This window comes from Haematobia irritans, chromosome 1 (genome assembly GCF_050003625.1).
Source record: "Haematobia irritans isolate KBUSLIRL chromosome 1, ASM5000362v1, whole genome shotgun sequence".
In the NCBI taxonomy this organism is placed as follows: domain Eukaryota; kingdom Metazoa; phylum Arthropoda; class Insecta; order Diptera; family Muscidae; genus Haematobia; species Haematobia irritans.
The window spans coordinates 149,029,687-149,036,496 of record NC_134397.1 but is presented as its reverse complement, the minus strand read 5'-3'; positions in this window follow the sequence as shown (position 1 = coordinate 149,036,496).

The window sequence follows — 6,810 nt, the reverse complement described above, 5'->3', positions numbered from 1 at the left end:
AAATTCACCCAAAACCTAAAAAACTTGAAATTTTTATATGAAAAACTTCTTTTGCCCATATCTCCTTAAATATGCGTCCTAGAGCGAAAAGGACTTTAATTTGTGACCACCCCCAAAAAATTGAAAAATTCACCCAAAACCTAAAAAAATTGAAATTTTTATATGAAAAACTTCTTTTGCCCATATCTCCTTAAATATGCGTCCTAGAGCGAAAAGGACTTTAATTCGTGACCACCCCCAAAAAATTGAAAAATTCACCCAAAACCTAAAAAAATTGAAATTTTTATATGAAAAACTTCTTTTGCCCATATCTCCTTAAATATGCGTCCTAGAGCGAAAAGGACTTTAATTTGTGACCACCCCCAAAAAATTGAAAAATTCACCCAAAACCTAAAAAAATTGAAATTTTTATATGAAAAACTTCTTTTGCCCATATCTCCTAAACTAAGCGTCCTAGAGCGAAAAGGACTTTAATTCGTGACCACCCCCAAAAAATTGAAAAATTCACCCAAAACTTAAAAAAATTGAAATTTTTATATGAAAAACTTATTTTGCCCATATCTCCTTAACTATGCGTCCTAGAACGAAAAGGACTTTAATTCGTGACCACCCCCAAAAAATTGAAAAATTCACCCAAAACTTAAAAAAATTGAAATTTTTATATGAAAAACTTATTTTGCCCATATCTCCTTAAATATGCGTCCTAGAGCGAAAAGGACTTTAATTCGTGACCACCCCCAAAAAATTGAAAAATCCACCCAAAACCTAAAAAAATTGAAATTTTTATATGAAAAACTTCTTTTGCCCATATCTCCTTAAATATGCGTCCTAGAGCGAAAAGGACTTTAATTCGTGACCACCTCAAAAAATTGAAAAATCCACCCAAAACCTAAAAAAATTGAAATTTGTATATCTCCTTAAATATGCGTCCTAGAGCGAAAAGGACTTTAATTCGTGACCACCCCCAAAAAATTGAAAAATCCACCCAAAACCTAAAAAAATTGAAATTTTTATATGAAAAACTTCTTTTGCCCATATCTCCTTAAATATGCGTCCTAGAGCGAAAAGGACTTTAATTCGTGACCACCCCCAAAAAATTTAAAAATCCACCCAAAACCTAAAAAAATTGAAATTTTTATATGAAAAACTTCTTTTGCCCATATCTCCTTAAATATGCGTCCTAGAGCGAAAAGGACTTTAATTCGTTACCACCCCCGAAAAATTGAAAAATCCACCCAAAACCTAAAAAAATTGAAATTTTTATATGAAAAACTTCTTTTGCCCATATCTCCTTAAATATGCGTCCTAGAGCGAAAAGGACTTTAATTCGTGACCACCCCCAAAAAATTGAAAAATCCACCCAAAACCTAAAAAAATTGAAATTTTTATATGAAAAACTTCTTTTGCCCATATCTCCTTAAATATGCGTCCTAGAGCGAAAAGGACTTTAATTCGTTACCACCCCCGAAAAATTGAAAAATCCACCCAAAACCTAAAAAAATTGAAATTTTTATATGAAAAACTTCTTTTGCCCATATCTCCTTAAATATGCGTCCTAGAGCGAAAAGGACTTTAATTCGTGACCACCCCCAAAAAATTGAAAAATTCACCCAAAACCTAAAAAAATTGAAATTTTTATATGAACAACTTCTTTTGCCCATATCTCCTTAAATATGCGTCCTAGAGCGAAAAGGACTTTAATTTGTGACCACCCCCAAAAAATTGAAAAATTCACCCAAAACCTAAAAAAATTGAAATTTTTATATGAAAAACTTATTTTGCCCATATCTCCTTAAATATGCGTCCTAGAGCGAAAAGGACTTTAATTCGTGACCACCCCCAAAAAATTGAAAAATCCACCCAAAACCTAAAAAAATTGAAATTTTTATATGAAAAACTTCTTTTGCCCATATCTCCTTAAATATGCGTCCTAGACCGAAAAGGACTTTAATTCGTGATATCTCCTTAAATATGCGTCCTAGAGCGAAAAGGACTTTAATTCGTGACCACCCCAAAAAATTGAAAAATCCACCCAAAACCTAAAAAAATTGAATTTTTTGTATGAAAAACTTCTTTTTCCCATATCTCCTTAAATATGCGTCCTAGAGCGAAAAGGACTTTAATTCGTGACCACCCCCAAAAAATTGAAAAATTCACAAAAAACATAAAAAAATTGAAATTTTTATATGAAAAACTTCTTTTGCCCATATCTCCTTAAATATGCGTCCTAGAGCGAAAAGGACTGTAATTCGTGACCACCCCCAAAAAATTGAAAAATCCACCCAAAACCTAAAAAAATTGAAATTTTTATACGAAAAACTTCTTTTGCCCATATCTCCTTAAATATGCGTCCTAGAGCGAAAAGGACTTTAATTCGTGACCACCCCCAAAAAATTGAAAAATCCACCAAAAACGTAAAAAAATTGAAATTTTTATATGAAAAACTTCTTTTGCCCATATCTCCTTAAATATGCGTCCTAGAGCGAAAAGGACTTTAATTCGTGACCACCCCCAAAAAATTGAAAAATCCACCCAAAACCTAAAAAAATTGAAAATTTTATATGAAAAACTTCTTTTGCCCATATCTCCTTAAATATGCGTCCTAGAGCGAAAAGGACTTTAATTCGTGACCACCCCCAAAAAATTGAAAAATTCACCCAAAACCTAAAAAAATTGAAATTTTTATATGAAAAACTTCTTTTGCCCATATCTCCTTAAATACGCGTCCTAGAGCGAAAAGGACTTTAATTCGTGACCACCCCCAAAAAATTGAAAAATTCACCCAAAACCTAAAAAAATTGAAATTTTTATATGAAAAACTTTTTTTTGCCCATATCTCCTTAAATATGCGTCCTACAGCGAAAAGGACTTTAATTTGTGACCACCCCCAAAAAATTGAAAAATTCACCCAAAACCTAAAAAAATTGAAATTTTTATATGAAAAACTTCTTTTGCCCATATCTCCTAAACTAAGCGTCCTAGAGCGAAAAGGACTTTAGTTCGTGACCACCACCAAAAAATTGAAAAATTCACCCAAAACCTAAAAAAATTGAAATTTTTATATGAAAAACTTCTTTTGCCCATATCTCCTTAAATATGCGTCCTAGACCGAAAAGGACTTTAATTCGTGACCACCCCAAAAAATTGAAAAATCCACCCAAAACCTAAAAAAATTGAAATTTTTTATGAAAAACTTCTTTTGCCCATATCTCCTTAAATATGCGTCCTAGAACGAAAAGGACTTTAATTCGTGATATCTCCTTAAATATGCGTCCTAGAGCGAAAAGGACTTTAATTCGTGACCACCCCCAAAAAATTGGAAAATTCACCCAAAACCTAAAAAAATGAAATTTTTATATGAAAAACTTCTTTTGCCCATATCTCCTTAAATATGCGTCCTAGAGCGAAAAGGACTTTAATTCGTGACCACCCGCAAAAAATTGAAAAATTCACCCAAAACCTAAAAAAAATGACATTTTTATATGAAAAACTTCTTTTGCCCATATCTCCTAAACTAAGCGTCCTAGAGCGAAAAGGACTTTAATTCGTGACCACCCCCAAAAAATTGAAAAATTCACCCAAAACCTAAAAAAATTGAAATTTTTATATGAAAAACTTCTTTTGCCCATATCTCCTTAAATATGCGTCCTAGACCGAAAAGGACTTTAATTCGTTACCACCCCCGAAAAATTGAAAAATCCACCCAAAACCTAAAAAAATTGAAATTTTTATATGAAAAACTTCTTTTGCCCATATCTCCTTAAATATGCGTCCTAGAGCGAAAAGGACTTTAATTCGTGACCACCCCCAAAAAATTGAAAAATCCACCCAAAACCTAAAAAAATTGAAATTTTTATATGAAAAACTTCTTTTGCCCATATCTCCTTAAATATGCGTCCTAGAGCGAAAAGGACTTTAATTCGTTACCACCCCCAAAAAATTGAAAAATCCACCCAAAACCTAAAAAAAATTGAAATTTTTATATGAAAAACTTCTTTTGCCCATATCTCCTTAAATATGCGTCCTAGAGCGAAAAGGACTTTAATTCGTGACCACCCCCAAAAAATTGAAAAATTCGCCCAAAACCTAAAAAAATTGAAATTTTTATATGAAAAACTTCTTTTGCCCATATCTCCTTAAATATGCGTCCTAGAGCGAAAAGGACTTTAATTTGTGACCACCCCCAAAAAATTGAAAAATTAACCCAAAACCTAAAAAAATTGAAATGTTTATATGAAAAACTTATTTTGCCCATATCTCCTAAAATATGCGTCCTAGAGCGAAAAGGACTTTAATTCGTGACCACCCCCAAAAAATTGAAAAATCCACCCAAAACTTAAAAAAATTGAAATGTTTATATGAAAAACTTATTTTGCCCATATCTCCTAAAATATGCGTCCTAGAGCGAAAAGGACTTTAATTCGTGACCACCCCCAAAAAATTGAAAAATCCACCCAAAACCTAAAAAAATTGAAATTTTTATATGAAAAACTTCTTTTGCCCATATCTCCTTAAATATGCGTCCTAGAGCGAAAAGGACTTTAATTCGTTACCACCCCCGAAAAATTGAAAAATCCACCCAAAACCTAAAAAAATTGAAATTTTTATATGAAAAACTTCTTTTGCCCATATCTCCTTAAATATGCGTCCTAGAGCGAAAAGGACTTTAATTCGTGACCACCCCCAAAAAATTGAAAAATTCGCCCAAAACCTAAAAAAATTGAAATTTTTATATGAAAAACTTCTTTTGCCCATATCTCCTTAAATATGCGTCCTAGAGCGAAAAGGACTTTAATTTGTGACCACCCCCAAAAAATTGAAAAATTAACCCAAAACCTAAAAAAATTGAAATGTTTATATGAAAAACTTATTTTGCCCATATCTCCTAAAATATGCGTCCTAGAGCGAAAAGGACTTTAATTCGTGATATCTCCTTAAATATGCGTCCTAGAGCGAAAAGGACTTTAATTCGTGACCACCCCAAAAAATTGAAAAATCCACCCAAAACCTAAAAAAATTGAAATTTTTGTATGAAAAACTTCTTTTTTCCATATCTCCTTAAATATGCGTCCTAGAGCGAAAAGGACTTTAATTCGTGACCACCCCCAAAAAATTGAAAAATTCACACAAAACCTAAAAAAATTGAAATTTTTATATGAAAAACTTCTTTTGCCCATATCTCCTTAAATATGCGTCCTAGAGCGAAAAGGACTTTAATTCGTGACCACACCCAAAAAATTGAAAAATTCACCCAAAACCTAAAAAAATTGAAATTTTTATACGAAAAACTTCTTTTGCCCATATCTCCTAAGCTAAGCGTCCTAGAGCGAAAAGGACTTTAATTCGTGACCACCCACAAAAAATTGAAAAATCCACCCAAAACCTAAAAAAATTGAAATTTTTATATGAAAAACTTCTTTTGCCCATATCTCCTTAAATATGCGTCCTAGAGCGAAAAGGACTTTAATTCGTGACCACCCCCAAAAAATTGAAAAATCCACCAAAAACGTAAAAAAATTGAAATTTTTATATGAAAAACTTCTTTTGCCCATATCTCCTTAAATATGCGTCCTAGAGCGAAAAGGACTTTAATTCGTGACCACCTCCAAAAAATTGAAAAATCCACCCAAAACCTAAAAAATTGAAAATTTTATATGAAAAACTTCTTTTGCCCATATCTCCTTAAATATGCGTCCTAGAGCGAAAAGGACTTTAATTCGTGACCACCCGCAAAAAATTGAAAAATTCACCCAAAACCTAAAAAAAATGACATTTTTATATGAAAAACTTCTTTTGCCCATATCTCCTAAACTAAGCGTCCTAGAGCGAAAAGGACTTTAATTCGTGACCACCCCCAAAAAATTGAAAAATTCACCCAAAACCTAAAAAAATTGAAATTTTTATATGAAAAACTTCTTTTGCCCATATCTCCTTAAATATGCGTCCTAGACCGAAAAGGACTTTAATTCGTTACCACCCCCGAAAAATTGAAAAATCCACCCAAAACCTAAAAAAATTGAAATTTTTATATGAAAAACTTCTTTTGCCCATATCTCCTTAAATATGCGTCCTAGAGCGAAAAGGACTTTAATTCGTGACCACCCCCAAAAAATTGAAAAATCCACCCAAAACCTAAAAAAATTGAAATTTTTATATGAAAAGCTTCTTTTGCCCATATCTCCTTAAATATGCGTCCTAGAGCGAAAAGGACTTTAATTCGTTACCACCCCCAAAAAATTGAAAAATCCACCCAAAACCTAAAAAAAATTGAAATTTTTATATGAAAAACTTCTTTTGCCCATATCTCCTTAAATATGCGTCCTAGAGCGAAAAGGACTTTAATTCGTGACCACCCCCAAAAAATTGAAAAATTCGCCCAAAACCTAAAAAAATTGAAATTTTTATATGAAAAACTTCTTTTGCCCATATCTCCTTAAATATGCGTCCTAGAGCGAAAAGGACTTTAATTTGTGACCACCCCCAAAAAATTGAAAAATTAACCCAAAACCTAAAAAAATTGAAATGTTTATATGAAAAACTTATTTTGCCCATATCTCCTAAAATATGCGTCCTAGAGCGAAAAGGACTTTAATTCGTGACCACCCCCAAAAAATTGAAAAATCCACCCAAAACTTAAAAAAATTGAAATGTTTATATGAAAAACTTATTTTGCCCATATCTCCTAAAATATGCGTCCTAGAGCGAAAAGGACTTTAATTCGTGACCACCCCCAAAAAATTGAAAAATCCACCCAAAACCTAAAAAAATTGAAATTTTTATATGAAAAACTTCTTTTGCCCATATCTCCTT